Raw genomic sequence first — 26,114 nt, forward strand, 5'->3', positions numbered from 1 at the left:
TTTGAACACTCTAACGCTGTAAACGCTGAAAAACACGGCTATCCGATGTTTATGAGCATTTTTGAGCCTCAAGCTTTTGTGGGAGTATAGTTTAGATAAACAATGCAACAAAAACGTATGTTTTTAACGGGACATTCTACAGCTAATGCTGCTGGCATTTGTTAACATCCAGTGTACATGAGACATAAATCTTACAATGGTTATGAGGCAATCCACAGCTTTCCTCTTGAGCAAAACAAGAAATGCTGTTATATGGTTCTACTTAAGAGACATACATAACGAGGGGAGATTTTTGTCACTAGTTAGACAATAAAAGTATTAACAATCACAGGAAGTGATGCGCACTTTAATATGATCTCATACAGACAAAGCACGCTATTTACTGTACAAACTGAAACCCCCAGATTGTAACAGCTTTCTATTTTTGGATATTTTGACATCAAGTGAACTGCTTTACCACATCTCATTATCTTTATTATTATACAGGATTTATATAGCGCCAACAGTTTGCGCAGCACTTTACAATATAACAGGAGACAATACAGCAACAGTACAGTTCAATACAAGAGGGTTAGGAGGGCCCTGATCCTTGGAGCTTACAATCTAAGAGGGAGCTGCTAGTGGTACAAAAGATAATAACTGTGGGGGATGGAATGGTAGGAGGAGTAGAAGATTCCATTATTAGCTGAGGGAAGGATAGGCTTCTCTGAAAAGAGAGGTTTTCAGAGATTGCCTAAAGTGAGCAGAGTAGGGGATAGTCTGATAAATTGTGGTAGAGAGTTCCATAGGATGGGGGAGGCTCTGGAGAAGTCCTGGGGATGAGCACGAGAGGAGGAGACAAGAGAGTAGGTCTTGCGAGGAGCGGAGAGAATGGTTTGGGTGATATTTGGAGACAAGATCGGTGATGTAATTTGGGGCAGAGTTATAAATGGCTTTATATGTGATTGTTAATGTTTTGAATTGTATCCATTGGGCAATGGGAAGCCAGTGGAGGGATTGGCTGAGAGGGGTGGCAGATACAGAACGGTTAGTAAGGTGGATGAGTCTAGAAGCAGCATTCATGGTAGACTGAAGAGGGGATAGCCTGCAATGAGGTCGGACGATAGTTGAGGCGTGATATAACAAGGACATCCCAGGAGTCTTCAGGAGGGGAGGAGGGGTTTTCTCAATTAACCCCTTGCCCTCCAGAGGATTCCCCCCCCCCCTTCCTGACCAGGCCATTTTTGCGTTACGGTGCTGCATTACTTTAACTGACAATTGCACGGTCATGCACCCAAATGAAATTTATGTCCTTTTTTCCCCCCACAAATTGAGCTTTCTTTTGCTGGTATTTGATCATCTCTGCATTTTTAATTTTTTGTGCCATAAACAAAAAAATACCGACAATTTTGAAAAAAAACCTATATTTTTTGCTATGTCCAGTAAAAAAAATTGTAAAAAATCTAATTTCGTCATAAATTTAGGCCATGTTTTCTGCTACATGTCTTTGCTAAAAAAAATCTCAATACATGTAAATTGATTGGTTTACATGAAAGTCATAGCGTTTACAAATGGCGGTATAGATACAGGAATTTGATTTTTTTACTAGTAATGACGGCGATCAGTGACTTATAGCGGGACTGCGGCGGGCATTCTGACACTGGGGGGGAACTGATTTGGTGTCACTGATATCCCCGGTGCCACCAATACAGTGATCAGTGCTAATAAAAAGCACTGACACTGTACTAGCGACACTGGGCAGGAAGGGGTTAACATGTGGGGCGATCATGGGGGCTGTGTGTGTTTCTCTGTAAGCACACTGCTTTGTATGGCTCTGCTATGCAGAGCCATACAAAGCGGGGTGCAGGAGCTGACAGGGGAGAGATCTGTGTTGTTAATCCTCGAAGATCGTCGGGGAAAAAACGTCCGGGACACGGTGATTGACAGCCGAGGACGCGATTGGCGTTGTGGGTAGGATATATATATATATATATATATATACGTGATTTTGTGCACCCGTGCCGCCCTGTAGCACACCCTCCTGCCTGCATGCCTGAGCTAAGGGCAGACAGATTCCAGGAAGTAGTTACTACATGAATCTTCTACCCTTACTCAAAATGGCTAGGACCAGAAATACTAGAGGGATGTTTTTCAAAGTGATTTCTCAGCATAATAAAGTATTAAGACATGGATGGATGGGTTAGTGAGTTTGCTCTGAATACTAAAAAATGAATTAAATAGCACTTTTGGTGTGTGGTGCTCAGATGCAGTGTAGTTCCATTTTACTGTGTTTTTCTGTCTCCTTATAACTTCCTCTGTGAGGTCCCACACCTCTCCTTTTCCCTCTCACTTCTGTATGAAAGAGCAGTGCATATTAGTTGCGGTCATGTTGACTGTTCTATACACACTACGCATCCCATAGCCCCTAGTCATCTCAGGAGTAAGCAAGAGAGGGTGGCTATGTTCCTACATACAGTCGGACCATGAAGAACGAACGTAGCCACCCTCTAACAGGAAGTCAAATCACAGCAGCAAAAACAAAAAAAAAAAGAAGGGATTTGGAGGAGGCTGAACTCAATAGAAAGAACTTTTTGAGTTAAGAATACATCCATAAATTTATTTTTTTAAACCAGACTTTAGTGTCACTTTAAGGGCTTGTTAACACCAGTGATGTAGAGTCACTGGTATGCGATGGGAGGCACTGGGCCAATGTTCTGATTCCCATCCTTTTTTTTCACATAACTTTATTGAAATGTCAAAGTAACATTTCAATACAGTTCTATTCACAGCAGCAGCACTCACAGCACTTCTTTTCAACCCACTTCACAGCAACACTGCAGTGTGAACTGATACTAGGGATGCACCGAACTTTTGGTGGCCAAAACGTTTCGGCCGAAAACACCCCTTTTTGCCGTTGGCTGAAATTAACCACAGCCACTGTAGAAATACGGCGGCAGGGCGGCACGGCTGGGCAAAACCACGTTTTAAAACGTGTGTGTTTAAAACAGGTAGGGGGCGCGCGCGAGGCGCGCCGCCGCCCTACCTGTCCCGCCGATCACGGCTGCGGATGTCAGTCGCCAGGTCACAGCCGGTCGTTACCGGCTATGTCCTGGCGATTAGCGGCAATCAGTGACAGAGAGCACAGCTGCAGTAGCTGCGCTTTCTGTCAGTTCCCTGACAGCTCCTGACACGCTGATAGGGACAGAAGAGTTTATCTGTCCCGATCAGCCGTGTTCCCTGCAGTACACACCCCCGCCCCCTAGTAAAACACTCCCCTCACACAGTTAACCCTTTCACTGAATAATAAAGTTAACCCCTTCCTCCCCAGTGCCATTAGTACAGTGTCAGTGTTTTTTTTTTGCACTGATCACTGTATTGGTGTCACTGGGGATGTCAGTGACCCCAAGTCAGTTCCCCCCCCAGTGTCAGAATGTCCGCCGCAGTCCCGCCATAAGTCCCTGATCGCCGCCATAAGTCCCTGATCGCCGCCATAAGTCACTGATCGCCGCCATAAGTCGCTGATCGCCGCCATTATTAGTATAAAAAAAAATTAAAAATCCCAGTATCTTTCCCGCCATTTGTAAACGCTATAACTTTCACGTAAACCAATTAATTTACACGTATTGGGGTTTTTTGTAGCAAAGACATGTCGCAGAATGCATTTTGGCAGAAATTTATGACTAAATTTGATTTTTACATTTTTTTTTTACTGAACATGTTTTATAGCAAAATGTCCAAAATATTGTTTTTTTCCCTCAAAATTGTCAGACTTTTTTTTTATAGCGCAAAAAATAAAAAACGTACAGGTGATCAAATACCACTAAAAGAAAGCTCAATTTGTGGGAAAAAAAAGGATGTAAATTTAATTTATGTACCGTATTGCATGACCGCACAATTGTCCGTTAAACTAGCGCAGTGCTGTATAGCAAAAAAATGGTGTAAATTGCAGTATCTATACCATAGTTTGTAGACGCTATAACTTTCACACAAAGCAATCAATATACACTTATTGGGATTTTTTTAACCAAAAACATGGAGCAGAATACATTTTGGCCTAAATTTATAACTAACTTTGAGTTTACTATAGATTTTTTATAGCTGAAAGTAAAAAATATCGCTTTTCTTCAAAATTTTTGGTCTTTTTTTGTTTATAGCGTGAAAAATAAACACAGGTGATCAAATACCACCGAAAGAAAGCTCTATTTGTGTGAAAAAAAGGACGTAAATTTCATTTGGAAGCAGCATTGCATGACCGCGCAATTATCAGTTGAATTAGTGCAGCGCCAAGTAGCAAAAAGAGGCCTGGTCAGTAAATCCTCAGGAGGGCAAGTGGTTAATAAAAGCACTGAAACAGCTGCCGAAAAAACCCCGCCCCTGCCATTCCACGCAGCCACCGGCCGCCGCTCGGTAGTTCTCAGTCTTACCTGAGAAACCATTGATCCTGGCGCTGGGCATAGAGATGAGTGAAGGAAAGATGGCCTCCACTCATCTCTATGCCCTTGGAGGACCGGAGCGGTCACTTCCCGTTCCGGCCATCTTTTTTTTTTTTTAAAGCACTAGATCAATGCTTTTTTTTTGATCCAATGCTTTACATTGCAGAGGAGAGATGTGGGGTCTAATTGACCCCATATATCTCCATAAAGAGGACCTGTCACCATTTCTATCACAGGGGAGGCATTTCTTGTGATAAGAATAAAAGGGATTAAAAATGTTTTAAAGGAACAGTGCAAAAAAAAAAAAATATTTTTTTTTAAAGTTTAAAGTGTCCGTGTCCCCTGTGCTCGCACTTACTGGTGAACACATACGTAGGCCACGCCCACATATGTAAATGGTGTTCAAAGCATACGTGAGGTATCGCCGCAAACGTCAGAGCGAGAGCAATAATTCTCACACTAGACCTCCTCTGTAACCTTACACTGCTAACCTGTAGACATTTTTAAAGCATCACCCATGGAGGTTTTTAAGTACCGCAGTTTCACACCATTCCACGAGCGTGCACAATTTTAAAGCGTGACATGTTGGGTATCTATTTACTCGCCGTAACATCCTCTTTCATATTTTACAAAAAACTGGGGTATATATTGTTTTTTTTGTTTTTTTTTAATGAAAGTGTATTTTTTCCAAAAAAATATATATTCATTTGTAAAAACTGAGCATTTCGGTTTTCGGCCAAGTGCATTTTGAATTTTTCGTTTCAGCACCAGAATTTTAATTTCAGTGCACCACAACTGACACCATGGGAAACAAGCCATTTTGCAGTGTCTATGCATTGGGGCTGCTATGGAAATAGCTGACGGCATAGCCCCAACACATTTGGTGTGAATATGCCTGACCACCCTGCCACTAAGGTACTTTTTTCAGGCAGTTTTTGATATGGGGTGACAAATGTCTTCTAATTGCACTCCTGCAGTCACCTTGTCATATGTGCTCTTGGTATACAGTATAAGCAGCTGATGCTGGAGCAAGAGAACGTAGACAGGAAGTGGCTGAAAGAGGCTGCAGGAGATCAGCAGTGCAGAGATACAAAAAAAATGACAACTGGGCAGCACAGTGGCTAAATGGTTAACACTTCTGCCTGGCAGTACTAGGGTCGTCGGTTCGAATCCCAACCATGGCACCACCTGCCTGGAGTTTGCATATTCTCCCTGTGCCTGCGTGGGTTTCCTCCGGGTACTCCGGTTTCCTCCCACACTCCAAAGACATGCTGGTAGGTTAATTGGCTCCTGTCTAAATTGTCCCTAGTATGTGTATGTATGAATGTGAGTTAGGGACCTTAGATTGTACGCCCCTTGAGGGTTAGGGACCTTAGATTGTACACCCCTTGAGGGTTAGGGACCTTAGATTGTACACCCCTTGAGAGTTAGGGACTGATGTGAATGTACAATATATATGTAAAGCGCTGCGTAAATTGACGGTGCTATACAAGTACCTGAAATAAATAAATAAACTGTTGCTAATCAATGGTGTAACAATAGTCATGGCAGCCCAGGCAGCTTCTATTGGGCCCAGGAACAAGGGGAAAAACAAATAATAAAGGGCAGACTTGACGGACCACATTTTCTGCTGTCACTACAGCTAGATTATACCTCCCAGATTTCTGACCCGAAAAACAATAACAGCTTCTAGCACAAAGTATACAGGTAAAGGACAAACCCTCGATACGCCCTCTAGCTGCACAGACAGTAAAGAATTTTGCTTCCACAGGAATGGGCCAGGTATGGCGAACAGGCATATGAACATTGGCCCAAGCTTGTATACAAAAAAGCCTTATCTAAATTTCAACTTTAAATAATACGTTGTTATAGAGATCTATACATCCAGAGCAGAGCCATCCACCAGGTAATAGAAGCAGGAGCCTAGGTATGAGTGGCTGTCTAGGGCAGTGTTTCTCAACCTTTTTTCAGTCAAGGCACCCTTTAACCATTTCAATACCGGCCAATTTTACACCTTCCTGCCCAGGCCATTTTTCAGGTTTCAGCGCTCTCACACTTTGAATGACAATTGCGCGGTCATACAACATTGTACCCAAACTAAAATTTTATAATTTTCTTCACACAACTAGAGCTTTCTTTTGGTGGTATTTAATTACCGCTGGGGTTTTTATTTTTTGCTAAATTAACAAAAAAAGACCAAACATTTTGAAAAAAAAACACGTTTTTCTTTGTTTCTGTTATAAAAGTTTACAAATAAATAATTGTTCTTCCTGAATTTAGGCCGAGATGTATTCTGCTACATGTCTTTGGTGAAAATAACCCAAATTAGGATGTATTATTTAGTTGTAGGAAAGTTATAGAGTTCACAAACTATGGTATAGATCTGAATATTGATCAATCCTGAAGTACTGACAGCCAATCTAATTTCTTGAGGTCCAAGAATGTAAGAACAGTACAGATATCCCCCAAATGTCAGAACAGTACAGATATCCCCCAAATGTCAGAACAGTACAGATATCCCCCCAAATGTCAGGACATTACAGATATCCCCCAAATGTCAGAACAGTACAGATATCCCCCCAAATGTCAGGACATTACAGATATCCCCCAAATGTCAGAACAGTACAGATATCCCCCCAAATGTCAGGACATTACAGATATCCCCCCAAATGTCAGAACAATACAGATATCCCCCAAATGACCCCTTTTTGCAGCGTAGACAGTCCGACGTACTTCATAAGAGGAATGGCGAGTTTTCTGAAGTTGTATTTTTTTTGTCATAATTTTTCGGAAAATGAAAAAATTTAAAAAATTAGTTTCACTATTTTTTTTTTTACAAACTGTCACCAGTGCAGTACAGCGTCATCATATAACTGGCATGGTGGTGATCAGGGACACTGACTGGTGACAGTGTGAAAAAAAATCTATATATATATATTTATTTTTTTTTTTAATTATTTTTAATTTTTTATTACATTTTCTTTTATTTTTTTCTAAGATTTTTTTTTCATATTTTACTATGACCAAAGTAGTACAATGTTACCATAGTAACATTTTTTTTTTTTACACAATTTGCTTATAGCAAAGAATTACTTTGCTATAAGCAAGCATTTAACTGAATGAAATCGATTCATTCAGGTTTTTTTTTTTTTTTTTGTGCTTAGCTGTGATGACATGTGCATGTGACCTGCTGTGACCATTCACAGCTAGACACTAGTATACAATGGATGGCATGAATGAAGCCATCCATTGTATACAACTGTCATGTGACCTGCTGTGATTGGTCACAGCAGGTCACATGGTACTGGAAACGGGGGCCGGTACTCAGATCTGTCATCGGCCGTGTCCGAGGTACACGGCCGGTGACAGATCGCGCCGCTGCGCGGCTCTGCAACCGCGCGAACTGCGCATGTGCGGGAGGACGCCAAATGACGTGCACCCGGAAAGCTGAAGCATTTTTGCGGCCGCCAAACGGCTATAGGCCGGGCGGCAAATGGTTAAAATTATAGACAGTCCCGAGACACCCTTTATAATTATGGACAGTCTTGAGGCACCCTATTCTAAAATGTGAAAAACTATTCTAACAATTTTATATAATGCAGCAACATCCACACATGTAGGACACCCAACATTAGAGGTGATTTATTCTTCCACTTTTGCACACTGGTACTGACTAGTATACCAATGTTTCTCTTCTCCCTCAGTTTTTCTCCATCACTGAGCTAAGGTGACCCCAGCACTGATGGAGAGGGGCAGGGGAGGGTCAAACTAGCATGCTGTGCAGGCAGCTGTCACCCTCCTAATCAACGGACGGTGTCATTGGTTGTCAGGACACCGGCGGCTAGAAGGTTGTAATGGTGCGCAATGAAGACCTGTGCCTTTGTGTAACTAAAAGGCGGGCTTGTTCCATCCGCTGGCTTGTATACAAGTTTTGGGCAATTTTTAGACATTTTGGAAAGGCATCCCTGAAGAAACCTCAAGGTACCCTGGTTGAGAAAGGCTGGTCTAGGGGATGCAACCAAAACGCTCATGTAAGTGCAACTGGCCAAATCGGTAAACCTGCCTGTCACTTCACAAGATTTCATTTCACTACAAAAGCTGGTGTTTGATGAGGTGGTCTGTATACAGGGGTGGACTGACCATTGGGGAACTCGGGCACTGCCAGTAGGGTCAGTAGGAGGCCCCATGAGATGTCCCTGGTACCTTTCATGCTTTTTTGGGTGTGGTTTGAGTGTGGGCAAGGACACAGGGGCCCCATGATCCCCTATTGCCTGGGGGCCCCATGAGTTGTTAGTCCGCCCCTGCCTGTATGTACAAGTGAAGGTGGGGCGATTTTCTGTGTCTGTTGCTATCCTCATTATTGTCAGTCTATGGCTAGGTTCACACTAGCTTTGTAAGCACCCATTTTTCAGGCATTTAAGGAGTGTTTTTAAACCTATGAAAATTATACATATGACAGCACACAGTGCTGCTCACACTGAAGCGTTAGTGTCGTGGCAAAATTGACGCCTCATGTGGAGTCAGGATTCACTGAAGCCTTTTAACGCCTCCCATTTAAGTCCATGGTGATGCTCCTCAAATGCCTGGCAGGCGTTTGCAAGGCGTTTGCTGGACATTAATACCATTAACTTCATTATAGGCGTTGTGGAGCGGTTTTAACGCTTGGAAAATGCCTACAAAATGCCTCAAAACCACGCATAGGGCATTTGGGGAGCGTTTGCGCGTTAAAAATGCTCCCCAAACACCTAACGCCTGTCAAGCGCTATAGGGGCGTTTGGGAAGAAGTCAAGTTTAACAAGCCCTAAAGCTGGCTACACACAACTAGATTTCTCAGAGACTCTGCTCTCTCCTGGTTCTCCTCCTACCTATCGCAGCACTCCTTCAGTGTTGCCTATAACGCTGCCTCCTCCTCTTCACTCCCTCTTTCTGTAGGGGTCCCTCAAGGTTCTGTCCTTGGTCCCCTTCTCTTCTCCATCTACACCTCCTCCCTTGGTCACTTGATAAACTCCCATGGCTTTAATTACCATCTCTATGCTGATGACACACAAATCTATCTTTCTCCTCCTCACCTCACCCCTTCAGTCTCCTCCTCACCTCACCCCTTCAGTCTCCTCCTCACCTCACCCCTTCAGCCTCCTCTCTTATTACTAACCTACTAAGCAACATATCAGCATGGATGTCACTCCACTTCCTCAAACTTAATCTTTCCAAAACTGAGCTCTTAGTATTCCCCCAGCCCGTGCCCCCTCCCCTGACTTCTCTATCAAGATCAACAACACAACCATCAGTCCATCCCCTCATGCCAGGGTACTCGGTGTAATCGTAGACTCCCATCTGTCCTTTCAGCCCCAAATCCATTCACTGTCTAAATCGTGTAGACTTCACCTCCACAACACCTCCAAGATACGCCTGTTTCTAACCTCGGAAACTACTAAGCAACTTATTCACTCCCTTGTTATCTCTCGCCTTGACTATTGTAACTCCCTCCTCATTGGCCTACCTCATCGCAGGCTATTCCCTCTTCAGTCTATCATGAGCGCTGCTGCCAGACTCATCCTCCTTACTAACCGTTCTGTATCTGCCACCCCTCTCTGCCAATCCCTCCACTGGCCTCCACCCCTCTCTGCCAATCCCTCCACTGGCTCCCAGTTGCCCAACAGATAAAATTCAAAACACTAACAATAATGTATAAAGCCCTTTATAACTCCGCCCCAAATTACATCACCGATCTTGTCTCTAAATATCACCCAAACCATCCTCTCCGCTCCTCGCACGACCTCCTGCTCTCTAGCTCCCTTGTCTCCTCCTCCCATGCTCGTCTCCAGGACTTCTCCAGAGCTTCCCCCATCCTCTGGAACTCTCTAGCCCAATTTATCAGACTATCGCCTACTCTGCTCACTTTTAGACGATCTCTGAAAACCTATCTCTTCAGGGAAGCCTATTCTGCCCTCTGCTAATACTGGAATCTTCTACTCTTCCAATCAGTCCATCCCCCACAGTTATTACCCTTTGTACCACTAGCTCCTTACTCCTAGATTATAAGCTTCAAGGAGCAGGACCCTCAAATCCCTCTTGTATTGAACTGTATTGTTACTGTATTGTCTCCCGTTATATTGTAAAGCGCTGAGCAAACTGTTGGCGCTATATAAATCCTGTATAATAATAATAATAATTTCAAATAAATGATTGTATGAACATTCATATGAAAATTATTTGTAAAACCGATTGGACAAATGTCGTTCAAAAGTATGCAAAATTTTGTTTTACATTCATTCCAAAATTAAATGTTAGAAGCAATTTCCTGAACAAAAACCACACACACTGTTAGAAATTCATTCATCAATTTCCATCCTGCTCTTTCAAATTTTATCATCATTGTGGCTGAAAATTAATGTCGATTTTGACTCCTGTAATGGCTAGAAAATTGAACAAACGTTCTTATAACAAAACATTTTGAACAAAATTCCGCTAGAGTGTAGCCAGCTTAAGGCAGCCATTCTCAAGCAGGGTTCCGTGGAACCCTAGTGTTCCTTCAGAGGTCTCTAGAGATTCCTTGTGCTGAAGCAGATTGACCCACCATTTGATGGTGCCTGCATAGCTTCAGGATTTGCCACTTGGCAAAGCCAGGGACAGAGCACTGATTATCTGATTTAGTTGTCTGTAGGGGTTCTTTCAGACTTGTGGTGGATTGCATTGCCCTCTGAAGAGCAATCTACATTATAACACCTCCTCACCCCCTGACTTAATCCTCCAATGCCGCACTACTGTGCTGGAATCATGCGCATTGCTCTCAAGCTCTGCTCCACCAAGTTAAAAAAGCCATGGCCATGAAACAAGGAATCACGACCAAGGCATGTGTACAGCAACCTCTAGCTGTATTGGGACAGTTAATGTGGGAGGCCAAGGAGTGGTAAAACCACAGTTCATGCCCAGGACTAGGGAGAGCTGGGATGGGCTGCGTCCCTCCAGATTTTAGTTGTACCCCCCAGGTGTCTTAGAGTGCATCCACTGATCTTTCAGCCAGTACAATGTATCAATTGACATATGTGGGAACTCTGAAGGGGACATTTGGTTTAACAGGTATCTCTGAAAGGGACAGTTGATAAAACGGGCACTCTGATGTTAACAGTTGATGACGCTGACAGCTGATGTAAGGGGGGCATTCTGATGCTGACAGCTGATGTAAGGGGGGCATTCTGACGCTGACAGCTGATGTAAGGAGGCATTCTAATGCTGACAGCTGATGTAAGGAGGCATTCTAATGCTGACAGCTGATGTAAGGGGGGCATTCTGACGCTGACAGCTGATGTAAGGGGGGCATTCTGACGCTGACAGCTGATGTAAGGGGGGCATTCTGACGCTGATAGCTGATGTAAGGGGGGCATTCTGACGCTGACAGCTGATGTAAGGGGGGCATTCTGACGCTGACAGCTGATGTAAGGGGGGCATTCTGATGCTGACAGCTGATGTAAGGGGGGCATTCTGATGCTGACAGCTGATGTAAGGAGGCATTCTAATGCTGACAGCTGATGTAAGGGGGGCATTCTGACGCTGACAGCTGATGTAAGGAGGCATTCTAATGCTGACAGCTGATGTAAGGGGGGCATTCTGACGCTGACAGCTGATGTAAGGGGGCATTCTGATGCTGACAGCTGATGTAAGGAGGCATTCTAATGCTGACAGCTGATGTAAGGGGGGCATTCTGACGCTGACAGCTGATGTAAGGGGGGCATTCTGACGCTGACAGCTGATGTAAGGGGGCATTCTGATGCTGACAGCTGATGTAAGGGGGGCATTCTGACGCTGACAGCTGATGTAAGGGGACATTCTGATGCTGACAGCTGATGTAAGGGGGCATTCTGATGCTGACAGCTGATGTAAGGGAGCATTCTGATGCTGACAGCTGATGTAAGGGGGGCATTCTGATGCTGACAGCTGATGTAAGGGGGGCATTCTGACGCTGACAGCTGATGTAAGGGGGGCATTCTGACGCTGACAGCTGATGTAAGGGAGCATTCTGATGCTGACAGCTGATGTAAGGGGGGCATTCTGACGCTGACAGCTGATGTAAGGGGGGCATTCTGACGCTGACAGCTGATGTAAGGGGGCATTCTGACGCTGACAGCTGATGTAAGGGGGGCATTTTGACGCTGACAGCTGATGTAAGGGGGGCATTCTGACGCTGACAGCTGATGTAAGGGGGGCATTCTGACGCTGACAGCTGATGTAAGCGGGGCATTCTGATGTTGACAGCTGATGTAAGGGGGGCATTCTGATGCTGACAGCTGATGTAAGGGGCACTCTGATAGGGACAATTGATGTAAGGGGGGAATATGATGAGGGACCCTGATGTAAACAAGGATTCCTTTGAAGACTCCTGATGTAAGGAGAAACTCTGATAGGGACACCTGATAGAAGGGGGCACAGGTTCTGTTTAATCATCCCAATCCACTGACAGCCTATTACCTTTTGGCATTGCCTCTGCACTACCTGTCAGATGTTACTTCTGGGTCTTAACTCATGTGACAAACTGTCACTCAGTGTTATAAAATGTGAATAAACCCTGGTATGTGTTCATCAATCTAAATTATCAACAAACACCAAGGTTTACACCATTGCGCCTCTAGACTCCAAAACAATGCACAAAATAAATAATAATGATATTATTATAGGAGCAGCTATTATCAACTGATAATAAATATTAACTAAGATGTGACAAAGTATATAACTGTGATATAAAATTACCACAAATAATAGCGCTACACTCAAAAATAAAATAAGTAAGTGAATAAAAAAATCCACCACCAGATGAATGAAATTCTAAATAAAATGTATAGAATCCTCATAGAGTCCATTCAATAAAGTCCACACATCAATGATGACTTCCATCACCAGTGTATCCAGTGCTTAACACCCCATCAGAATGCACACTCACCAGAAGCTGGTGAATAACCAGCATATCTCTGTGTATTCAATGATAATAATCCACAGCTTAGCTCACTCCAGCTGAAAGATTTCCATATACTCCATAGAACACAGCGGCGTGCGTGATGGCGTCACTGGTTAAACCACGCCCTATAAGAACACAATCCACGTACTGCTTACCACACCCTCAGACGAAGTTGAATGACGAAACGCGCTAGGGCGTGGTTTAACCAGTGACGCCATCACGCACACCGCTCCACATATCCGAACCACGTGATCGCAACAACGCCATCTTGGTTGCAGGCAGGCTGGTGAGACGCTACTGTGAGAGATAAGAGCTCTGGAGAGATGATAATTTATTATACAATGCTTGTTTTTCCCTAAGTCAATGTGAGTGCGATTTTATGGGGGGTTTTTTGGAATAAATGTTTTACATACGATATTGCACTATGGCGAGTGTTTTTTATCTTGTTCACATGTGTTCTTTGGAGTATATGGAAATCTCTCAGCTGGAGTGAGCTAAGCTGTGGATTATTATTATTGAATACACAGAGATATGCTGGTTATTCACCAGCTTCTGGTGAGTGTGCATTTTGATGGGGTGTTAAGCACTTGATTATACACTGGTGATGGAAGATTTCATAGCTGCATTTACTGAAGATCATATTCATCATTGATGTGTGGACTTTATTGAATGGTCTCTATGAGGATTCTATAAATTTGATTTAGAATTTCATTTATCTGGTGGTGGATTTATTTATTCACTTACTTATTTTAATTTTGAGTGTAGCGCTATTATTTGTGGTCATTTTATATCACAGTTATATACTTTGTCACATCTTAGTTAATGTCACTCAGTGTTGTCATTAAGCCCCCTGATTATTTTTTTTTAATTTACCCCCAGATCAACTAAGCTAGATCGGGCCCTAGTTGAGCAGTCCCTTTATGCCGCCCCCTGGCCACCCATCTGAAAGAGCGCTGAGGGTGGCAGTCTGGCCCTAATTTGTCTCTGTATACCTTAGACTAGAATAACGGGCATCTGTGGAGGAAAAAAGCAAAGGGTTTTGGTTCCAAATGAGGGACATTTGGAATATACAGTATGCTATGTGCAGTATTTGTTTTGTCGGATCAATACATGCAAAGTCTGAAATTATAGTTCCTAGTTCCAAAGCAATGGGGTTTATTTGGGTCCAAAGAGCATTTCTGCAAATATACAACTGTAGATTAAAAACCTGTTCTAATGACTAGGAATTACATTTCCTGCTATGTATTTTTTTTATTTTTTACAAAAACAAAATTCAGTTCAACATGGGAAATTCCACAGAAGACCTACATTTATTAAAGAAAGGAAAGGCAGAACAAAGAACAGCACGCCATGCAGGTGAAAGGAAACGCACAATAACATGTCTAAACACAGTGCCGAGAAACCAAAACATAGTTTAGAAATGTTAACCTTTGTTCCCTGGCCATGAACTAATTGCAGAACTCACACACCTCTCTCCAGTGAAGGAAGCCTGCTGTGTGTGTGTTCCCTGACACACGACATCCTTTATCTGCTGCTTTCTGCCTCCTTGTCTGCTTCCCCTACAAAAGGTTTATAACTACTTCTGACGTCAGAGGCATGGACAGCTGGTCCTGCCAAAGGGCAAGTCAGATCAGAATGAAATTGGATTGTGAGTGGACACAAGTTGTCACAAGGAGCGGACTGACAACTCATGGGGCCCCCGGGCAATAGAGGATCATGGGGCCCCTGTGTCCTTGCCCAAACTCAAAAAAGCCTATGAAAAAGGTACCAGGGGCATCTCATGGGGCCCCCTACTGACCCCGGGCCCTCGGGCAGTGCCCGAGTTTCCAAATGGTCAGTCCGTTCTGGTTGTCACCAACTTATTGCTTAAGTGGTTCTAATGCCTGGATATTTTTCTACCTCAATGTATTTCCTGCAAGGTAAAAAATGTCCCAGTGTTTGTATTGTCCCCCTCACCTCCCTATAGACGTAGCTGAGCCCTGTCTTGATCCAGTGCTGTGCCCATCTGCAGCAGCTCTCTCCTCTTTCCCCGCTCACAGAGGTAGCGGAGGGAGCCATTGGCTCTTGCTGCTGTCAATAAGATCCTGTTAGGAGGGAGGAAGGGACAGGGCTGAGCAGCGCTGTGTGCGTCAATAGACGCACACAGCCTAGATCGTGATCAAGCCTGCATATCTGTAGTTTGCTATGGGGCAGATGGAGAAGAGCAGGAGCAGACAGCGTTGGCGGCAAGGGCGTATTTACCACAAGGAAAACAAGGCATTTGCCTAGGGTGGCATTTTTTAAGGGGGCAGCACAGCCCCCTGGAAGAAGGGACATATGCAGCATGGGGACTAGGTAGGATCTGAGAGAGGCCACGGGCTGCTTGATGGTGTATGCAGAGCCTGACTGTCGTTCCTGGGGATGTCCAAAGCTGTGAAGGTGAGTGTCTTTCTCTCTGTCACTGAGAGGGGGGGGTAGTGTTAGTGGAAGGCTCTCTCAGGTGGGGGTGAATGAAGCAGGGGGTTGTTGGTCACTGTCAGGCTCTCTACGTGGGGGGGGGGGGGGGTCTGGTGTTGGTCGGTGTCAGGCTCTCTCTCTTCCAGGGGGAGTGTCCACTTTTTGTATTGCAAAACCTAAATACACCACTGGCTGGTGGGGAACAACAGAAGAGGAGGTTAACTATCAAAGTTAAGGTGTCTGCGGCTCCATAGACACACACAGCTCAAAAGTGAGCACGCACTGTGTGCCCCCATAGCAAGCGACTTGTTTTGGGGGCAAATGAAGAAGAGGAGGAGCTAAGATTGCCTGCAGGGGACCCCAAAAGAGTAGGTTCGGGGCTGCTCTGTGCAAAGCCATGAGTATAACATGTTTATTCTTATGTAATTTTTTTTTTATTGCCTTTAGTACACTTCAAAGCAGTCGTTCTGTTGTTTGCTGCATATAGGCAGGTATTTTATTGTAGAAGAGACATTCAATGTTCTTATCAGGAGGAAAACAAGAGCAATTCGTTAGTTGATTACTTCTTCCTAGCTGGTGTCTGCTGGTGACCCATAGAAATGAGACGGCTTTGAATGGATTGAATTGGAGATGTCATGTCTACATCTAAAAGCAGACTGTATAATCAGATTATGTGACCAGTAGTCAATGGTGAGATCAAAATCCCTGCTCCCCTACTCCTGCTGTAGTAGCTCATTTATCTTGCCATTAGTGGCTAATTACAAATCTCCATAGTTGGATAATTTATATAAATTTAGATAGAAGTAAGCCATGTCTAGATCTAGGTGATAGCTAGGATGAATGGCTGCACCTATCTAGTATAAATGGGCCCCTATGGCCCAAAGGGCCTTTTTACAGCTGCATAGTCTGGACAAATGGTATGCCCGTCCCCGTTTATTATATGGGAGAATCACTACAATTCACCTCTTCCCATCCGCATAACCCATTTGTGTGGTGGCAAAGGGGTTGGCTTTAATGTCAGCATGCCACACATATGTGCTGCTGGGAATCTGATGTTTATGTGCTGAAAGTGTGCTCATTGCTTGCTCCCAGCACAGAGACTGAGCTTTCAAAGATGGCAGCGGGACCAGCTCCCAACCATGTGACCACTGTGACAGCCAATCACAGTGGTCACATGCAGGGCTGCTGTTAGAAACCACGGGGCCCCATACAGTCGACCTTACAGGACCCCCTCCCCCCCAAAAAAACCCCCCAGTTTACTGTGCTTCAGTTATGAATGAACACAGTGAGTGATTAGGACTGATCCCTTATTGTGCTCATTCAGGAAAGAAATGGACTAGTGGATATGGCATGTTTATTGGACCCTTCCCCCACTCTTCATCCTGAAGGGTCCTTTTGTGTGCTTGCAGCTGTCAGTAAGAATGAGAAGAGGGAAGCCGACAGCACTGTGGGAGTACACAGGGGGGCCTGGGCAGCAGGGGAAAATGTATCATGCACAGGGAGGGTGATGGGTGCGGAGGGGGGGCAGTTACTGGAACCGATTCACTGTTTGGTTTTCTCTGCAGCAGCTGAAAACCATTGTGAAGGAGAAGAGAAGAAGCCAGCTTTTAGCTGCTGCAAAAAGAGGCATACAGGGGATCGGTTCCAGTAATTGCCCCCCCCCCACCGTGCTGATTTTATTTTTATTTATTTGAGGTACTTATATAGCGCCGTAAATTTACACAGCGCTTTACATATATATTGTACGTACATTCACATCAATCCCTAACCCTCAAGGGGCGTACAATCTAAGGTCCCTAACAGGGGCGGACTGACAACTCATGGGGCCCCTGGGCAATAGGGGATCATGGGGCCCGTGTCCTTGCCCACACTCAAAAAAGCCTATGAAAAAAGTACCAGGAGCATTTCATGGGGCCCCCTACTGACCCCGGGCCCTCGGGCAGTGCCCGAGTGCTCGAATAGTCAGTCCGCCCCTGGTCCCTAACTTACATTCATACATACTAGGGACAATTTATACAGGAGCCAATTAACCTACCAGCATGTCTTTGGAGTGTGTGAGGAAACCCAAACAGTCACAGGGAGAACATGCAAACTCCAGGCAGGTGGTGCCTGGGTTTGGATTCGAACCAGCGACCCTAGTACTGCCGGGGGGAAGTGCTAACCATTGCTGATCATCCTCCCTGCCCACATCCGATTAACCCAACTGCCTGGGGCCCCCTGCTGGCCTGGGCCCCATACAGGAGGACTGGTGGTACCCCCTTATCCACAACCCTGGTCACATGACCGCTCATCCTTCCTGCCTTCTGGGCATTCAGAACTTTTGTTAAGGGACATTGGGGTGGACGGGAAGGGGTTACACAATGTGAGCCTAAAAAATCCTACATGGTAATAAAATATCTTTTACTTGTACAAGTTAAAGGGGAGCTCCAACCAAAGTCTGTTTTATCTAAATCTGTAAAGATCAAGGTTAGCACACTTGTCATATTGTTACTGCATTCTGTGTCCCAACTTTTCTCTCGTTCAGCCTGACCTGCTTATAATGGGAGAAAATCAATTCCCCCCATGCATGCTCTTAATCCAGCCATAGACAGATCGAAAATTGTCTGATTCCTGACGGATTTTGATTCAACTCATCTATGGGCAGGCTGGTTGTACTGGTTCTATTGACTTAAGTACAACTAGCCTGTCGGATTATCATACGATTACTGCCGCGAGCTATAGCCTGCAGCTGTGATCATTGGATTCTGATGGCAGGGAAATTTCCTGCTGTCAGAACACAAACGCTCCACGGGAGGGATTCACCCTTCAACACTGACTGTGTTGATGGGGAATTGAGTGATTTTCTTTCCTTCAACCTATGATTGAAGGAAAGAAAATTGCATAATGTATGGCCAGCCTTAGTGTGGAAGGGGGAGACTATTCTGCCGACTGTAATATTGAGGCAGTCATGGAAGCTGTGGCTACCTGAATACAATGGAACTGCTAAACAGTGACTGCATCTGATAGGATGCAGTCACTGCCTGGTCAATAATTCTCCACCCACCTCATTTGATTTTAAAATCCACTCTTGTTAAGCCAGGTTGTGCTTGCAGGGCCACCGACAGCTTGAATGTTAAGGGATTCAGCAAGAATCGGCCAAAATTTGCAATGTGTATGAAGGCCCTGTACTTTATATTACAAACACAGGGGAAGGGAAATCCCACCGTTAACGGTTGGTACTGGTACATTTATTCCAATAGAGGAATTTCCCTTCACCTCCATTTCCAGTAACAAATGTGTAAATCTCCTCTCCCTATTCTACCTGAAGGCGGAACAAAGTTTTGGCTGGAATCCCACTTTAACCTCTGCTTTGGCTGCAAGGAATCTGAGCAGCAACCCATTTTATCTCTATATAAAGACCATTTCATTTACCCCTACTCACACTGGAAGAGTCTCTGTACGCAGGAATGATGTTGAGGTTCCTAATTAACATATGGCAACAATAAGGCTGGCCACAGATAGATCGAATCTCCGCCGGTTCAGCAAGGACAGGCTGATATTCGATTCATCTATGGGCAGGCTGGTTGTACTGAAGGTGATCCATTGATTCCATGGTGGAGAGAAAGAAAGTTTCATATTCTATGGGCTGCTTAGAGAGTCACTAAACCCAGGACCCTGCATTCACTATATCTGGTCTCCCAGGACCCTGCATTCACTATATCTGGTCTCCATGGACCCTGCATTCACTATATCCACTCTCCATGGACCCTGCATTCACTATATCTGGTCTCCCAGGACCCTGCATTCACTATATCTGGTCTCCCCGGACCCTGCATTCACTATATCTGGTCTCTCCCCGGACCCTGCATTCACTATATCTGGTCTCCCCAGACCCTGCATTCACTATATCCGGTCTCCCAGGACCCTGCATTCACTATATCCGGTCTCCTCGGACCCTGCATTCACTATATCTGCTCTCCCCGGACCCTGCATTCACTATACCTGGTCTCCCCAGACCCCGCATTCACTATATCTGGTCTCCCCGGACCCTGCATTCACTATATCTGGTCTCCCCGGACCCTGCATTCACTATATCCGCTCTCTCTGGACCCTGCATTCACTATATCTGGTCTCCCCGGACCCCGCATTCACTATATCCGGTCTCCCAGGACCCTGCATTCACTATATCTGGTCTCCCCGGACCCTGCATTCACTATATCTGCTCTCCATGGACCCTGCATTCACTATATCTGGTCTCCCCAGACCCCGCATTCACTATATCTGGTCTTCCCGGACCCTGCATTCACTATATCTGGTCTCCCCGGACCCTACATTCACTATATCTGGTCTCCCCGGACCCCGCCTTCACTATATCCGCTCTCCCCGGACCCTGCATTCACTATACCTGGTCTCTCCAGACCCTGCATTCACTATATCTGGTCTCCCCGGACCCTGCATTCACTATATCTGGTCTCCCCGGACCCTGCATTCACTATATCCGCTCTCTCTGGACCCTGCATTCACTATATCTGGTCTCCCCGGACCCTGCATTCACTATATCTGGTCTCCCAGGACCCTGCATTCACTATATCTGGTCTCCCCTGACCCTGCATTCACTATATCCGCTCTCTCTGGACCCTGCATTCACTATATCTGGTCTCCCCGGACCCCGCATTCACTATATCCGCTCTCCATGGACCCTGCATTCACTATATCTGGTCTCCCCGGACCCCGCATTCACTATATCTGGTCTCCATGGACCCCGCATTCACTATATCTGGTCTCCCCGGACCCTGCATTCTCTATATCCGGTCTCCCCGGACCCCGCATTCACTCTATCTGGTCTCCCACTGTACACAGAACAGTTTTCTTTCTGCTCTAGGAGGACGCAAAACCCCTGACCTCTGTCTGGAGAGTGCTGATTGGCCCTGTGCTGATCACATGCACCCTCCCAAGAAAAAATAAACTCTTTAGCAATACACAACAAACTGAGCATGTGCAGAGTGACTCCACACGATATGTCTTATCAGGAGATAAGAGGGGGACACTGGAAGAATGGGAGGATCAGAGAAGTCAGGATCAAACAGCTTTTTTACACAGTGCAGAGGATTAACCCCTTAGGCTCCACAGTGAGTATAACAAGCATGATTTACTGCATGTAAAGAGGACACTGGAAGAAGGGGAGGATCAGAGAAGTCAGGATCAAACAGCCTTTTTACACAGTGCAGAGGACTAACCCCTTAGGCTTCACAGTGAGTATAACAAGCATGCTTTACTGCATGTAAAGGGGACACTGAAAGAAGGGGAGGATCAGAGAAGTCAGGATCAAACAGCCTTTTTACACAATGCAGAGGACTAACCCCTTAGGCTCCACAGTGAGTATAACAAGCATGATTTACTGCATGTAAAGGGGACACTGGAAGAAGGGGAGGATCAGAGAAGTCAGGATCAAACAGCCTTTTTACACAATGCAGAGGACTAACCCCTTAGGTTCCACAGTGAGTATAACAAGCATGCTTTACTGCATGTAAAGGGACACTGGAAGAAGGGGAGGATCAGAGAAGTCAGGATCAAACAGCCTTTTTACACAGTGCAGAGGATTAACCCCTTAGGCTCCACAGTGAGTATAACAAGCATGATTTACTGCATGTAAAGACTGCTTTTACTGTTGAGTATTAGTAACACTTTAAGAAGCAGTATGATGACATCATTATGCTGTGTGCAATATGACATCACTCTGCCCTGCCACTGAAGGGTGAGCACTAAGGGCGGACTGACCATTTGGAAACTCGGGCACTGCCCGAGGTCCTGGGGTCAGTAGGGGGCCCCATGAGATGCCCCTGGTACCTTTTTCATAGGCTTTTTTGAGTTTGGGCAAGGACACAGGGGCCCCATGATCCCCTATTGCCCGGGGGCCCCATGAGTTGTCAGTCTGCCTCTGGTGAGCACATAGGAAATTGCTGAATACTATCAATTTATTTAAACCAACCCAGCCTATAAAAAAAAAAAAGTAAAATCTTGTCAAATGTAATGTCTTGGGTATAGTTGTCTTTTGAGATTTGCTAATAGAGCCCTACGGAACTCACTAATAGATTTGTCTGCTGTACCGCAGGGAGTCTTTGTAGGGAGGATCGATGAAAAATGGCGGGCTGGGTGGGGGTGGAGCGCCAGATTAGTATTTCGGCAGAGCATCAGTAACGCAGAAACCTGCTGTCTCCCCGTAAGAAGCTTAGAAGTCTGCAGCTGTGCTCTACATTAATTATTAACTCTTATCTTAATTATTAATCAAGCGATGAGTCATTTTCTTTTCAAAACCGCGCCAGACGTCTACAGATTATTTAAACTTGCTTCAACCTCGCCGTCCTGTACTGCGCACAAATCACGGCGGCTGCACGTTACAATTTTTTTCAAATAACAATGGTGCAATCTGAAAAAGGAGAGAAAAAAATTGCCCAGTTGCAATTTTTCGACAGCGATATCTACATCTCCTCTTCGTTTTTCGTTGACATAAATTAGAATTTCACTTTGTTTGTGGGATCCTCCTCCCAATCAGGCGTTAGAATGCCCCTGCGCAGCTGACCGTCCGCTCCTACATCATTACAGATGAAGTCCAAAAAAGACAAATGAATGCAGATCTGTCTCCATCAATACTCAATTGCTTTTATTATTTTAATGGAAGCAGTGAAAGTTCCTGAATTTGACTTGGGATCAGCCATGCAATCTCCTATACAGCAGCACTCAAACTGGGAGAGGGAAGGGCAAGACTGGGAACCAATTAGGAGTGCTGCATGCAAATGTGCTAACAAGGAACAAACTGATAGGAGGAGAGGAGAGACTGTGTAGAGAAATGGGCGAATCAGTCTGTTGCTGCTCACCCATTCTCCAGTTGGCAGGCTGGGGGTAGAGAGAAGACACCAATGGATTCCATCGACAGTCTATAACTGCAACAGAAAATGTGGTCTCACCCACCTGGCAGGCTGTGCAAATCTCAGGGATGGATAGATAGAAGTGTTTTGGCAGGTAAAGCAGCTTTCATATACAGTATGTATTTTATTTGTGATATAAATGTAATCGCTTCTCGGCCTTTTGGCTAAGATCAAGTGTAGTATCTGTTCTTATCAGTGTCCAGTGGGGGTGCTCCCGACCATTCTAGTTTACGGGGATGGTTGTTGTATAGTACCCTCACTGGTATGATGGGGGTCCGGAAGGCTAGTACCGGAGGGACAGAAACCAGGGAGCGCCATGATTCGTTCTGGGGCCTTGGGAGTAATTCCTCTGGGGAGACCGGAAAGACCCAGTACCTCCTGATCTGAACGTGCTACCTTGGTCTGGCCTGGGGCTGGGGACGCAAAAAGTCCGCAAACTCAGTGCCCCCTGGGGAAGACGCTCTCAGGGGTGTCACTAGTAACACTTGGGTGTGGGACCCCACGGTGTGAAGATGACACATGGCCACTGTTTTTCACTTCTTTTTGCACAGCGCCCTAAGGACCAGGTCTTTTGGCTAAGTCCAGGGCAATTTTTGCTACAGGCCTCAGGGCCTGGTCTGTGCACTATTAGGCACGGTACCACTTTTTTATTTTATTCTATTTATTTAAACCACTCCCACGTTTTGTCACTTTTTCTGTTCTTATGTGTGTGTTTTTTCACGGATGGAGGGTGTGGGTCCTCGGGCCTTACCTGAAGTCTAGGGGGAGGATGTGTGGCCATACGGTTCCTTCCTCCCCTGATCCCTAGGGGGTTTTCTCTTCGGGAGAACCCCCTTGCCTAGTACTGGATGTCCGGCTTCGGCTGGGCATAAGGAACGGTGGTCCACCAGGCCTATTGGCCAGGAGGACCAAATGGGAACCTTGTCCCTGTCAGGAGCTTCGTGCCCCGGGGGATCGGGTGAACGGTCCAACCCTTTCGGGGGTAGGACAAACACACCCCTAAGTGCACGTTTTTCGTGTGGTGTTCTTGCACTTGCACTTTTTTGCGGACACTTACGGGTTTTTACGTTATAGTTGCACGTTTGCGGACTTAAAAAAAAAATAAAAAAAAAAATAAATGTAATCTGTACTTCAGGCAAACATCTAAATACACAAACTACATTAACCTCCCTAGCGGTCTGATTATGTACATATTTCTGTGCTCAAAGTGGTACATTTTTTTGCATGGAAATATGTATTTTTTTATTGTAGGCTGTAATTTTTAGGAATAACTCACTGAAATCTGTCCGAACAAGAGTCTAGTAAACATCCCGGGTATGTTAAAATTTGAAACACGAAATCATAAATTATAATTTAATAAACAATCCTAAAAAATAATAATATAATAATAATACATTTAATTCAATAATATAATCAAACCCAAAAACACTGAAATGTGAAGTAGAGTGCCAAGTTCGCACATCACTGATCAAAGTCGCAGAATCGTTTTCAGTGTCTGATGATGAATTTCCCCCACGAATAATTATCACTCAATTCTGCAAGTGGTTCTGATTTACTATCGCTGTTCTCTAGCCGGTCTAAAACCGATTTTGACCTAAAGGGACACTTTTTGGACGCCATGGACGTTTCTCAGTTTCCAGGCAGAAAGAACAGTAAAAATGCAGGCAGGGCGCAGGACAAAGCACTCGGGACACAATGTATGTGAAATGGTTTGATACAGGAATGTTATACTATGTGATTTTAGTGTATTTAGTGAATGTCACTTTTTGTCATTTTCAAATTTCCCGCCAATTCCGTCCCCGTACGTCCCGACGTCGCAGGGGACGGAACCCAGAAGACGGATGCCGGCATCGGCCGGAAGACATTACCGGGGACACTGCAGGAGGGACATCATGGGAGCGCAGGACAAGGTAAGTGAAGAACAGATCCCGGAGCAGCGCTACATGGTAAGCCCGAGTGTAGCTCGGGGGTTACCGCTTGTGGTACTGAAACTTTACCCCGAGCTACACTCGGGAATACCGCCAGGGAGGTTAAAAGACATTCAAACTGTGATCTTACTTCCAAGATTAAAGACTTTGTGTGCGCTCAAATGTTTAAAGAGATCCTTTTGCCAGACCATTCATTTCAACAACAGTCTTCCCATTGGGTTATGTGTGCTTTTAATGTATTACATGTTATTTACCTCCCTTGTGTAGACATTCAAAAGCCCCAAGACTGGTGTTGGGTGCCGCCATCTTGAATGTGATGTCAGCAGCTCCCTGTCAGACAAGTCAGTCAAGTGACACACTATAGCAGAGGTATCCAAACTGTAGCCAGGGCCTGGTTGTGGCCCTTTGCTTTTCTTTATCTGGCTCTTGGGGCACAATTCCCTCCATGACCCCAATGATGGGGCACTATTCTTCCTACTGACACCAATGATGGAGCACTATTCCTCCCACTAATACCAACAAAGGGGCACTATTCTTCACACTAAAACCAATTTGGGGCACTATTCCTCCTACTAAAACCAATTATGGGGCACCATTCCTCCCAATGACACCAATGGTGGGGCACTATTCTTCATACTGACACCAATGATGGAGCACTATTCCTCCCACTAATACCAACAAAGGGGCACTATTCTTCCCACTAAAACCAATTTGGGGCACTATTCCTCCCACTAAAACCAATTATGGGGCACTATTCCTCCCAATGACACCAATGGTGGGGCACTATTCCTCCCACTGACACCAATGATAGGGAACCATTCCTCCAACTATCACCAACCATGTGTCCCTATTCCTCCCACTGACTACATTGATGGGGCACTATTCTTCCCACTGACACCAATGTTGGAGCACCATTCCTCCCACTGACACCAATGATGGGGAACTAGTCCTCCCACCATCACCAGCCATGTATCATTATTCCTCCCACTGACACCAATGATGGAGCACCAATCTTCCCACTGACACCAATGATAGTGCACCATTCCTTCCACTGACACCAATGAGGGAGCACCAATCTTCCCACTGACACCAATGATAGGGCACTATTCCTCCCACTGACAGCAATGATGGGTCACTATTCCTCCCACTGACATCAATGATAGGGCACTATTCCTCCCACTATCACCAACCATGGGTCCCTATTTCTCCCACTGACTACAATGATGGGGCACTATCCTTCCCATTGACACCAATGATGGAGCACCAATCTTCCCACTGACACCAATGTTGGAGCACCATTCCTCCCACTGACACCAATGATGGGGAACTAGTCCTCCCACCATCACCAGCCATGTATCATTATTCCTCCCACTGACACCAATGATGGAGCACTATTCCTCCCATTGATACCAACATTGGGACACCATTTCTTCTTCTAAAACCATTAATGGGGCAGTGTTCTCCACAGATGCTGGGACATTTT

General features: G+C 45.2%; 1 protein-coding gene and 1 pseudogene across 2 annotated transcripts in view; one reads left to right on the plus strand and one right to left on the minus strand.

Moving 5' to 3' along the window:
* Window positions 1–26,114, minus strand: part of FGD1 (FYVE, RhoGEF and PH domain containing 1) — a 275,027-nt gene that overhangs the window by 132,502 nt on the left and 116,411 nt on the right. The gene's annotated exons all lie outside the window — the stretch shown is intronic.
* Window positions 22,848–22,962, plus strand: LOC149469556 (U2 spliceosomal RNA; annotated as a pseudogene).

This window comes from Staurois parvus, unplaced genomic scaffold (assembly GCF_062004578.1).
Source record: "Staurois parvus isolate SC_StPar_1 unplaced genomic scaffold, SC_StPar_1.0 ptg000068l, whole genome shotgun sequence".
Classification (NCBI taxonomy): domain Eukaryota; kingdom Metazoa; phylum Chordata; class Amphibia; order Anura; family Ranidae; genus Staurois; species Staurois parvus.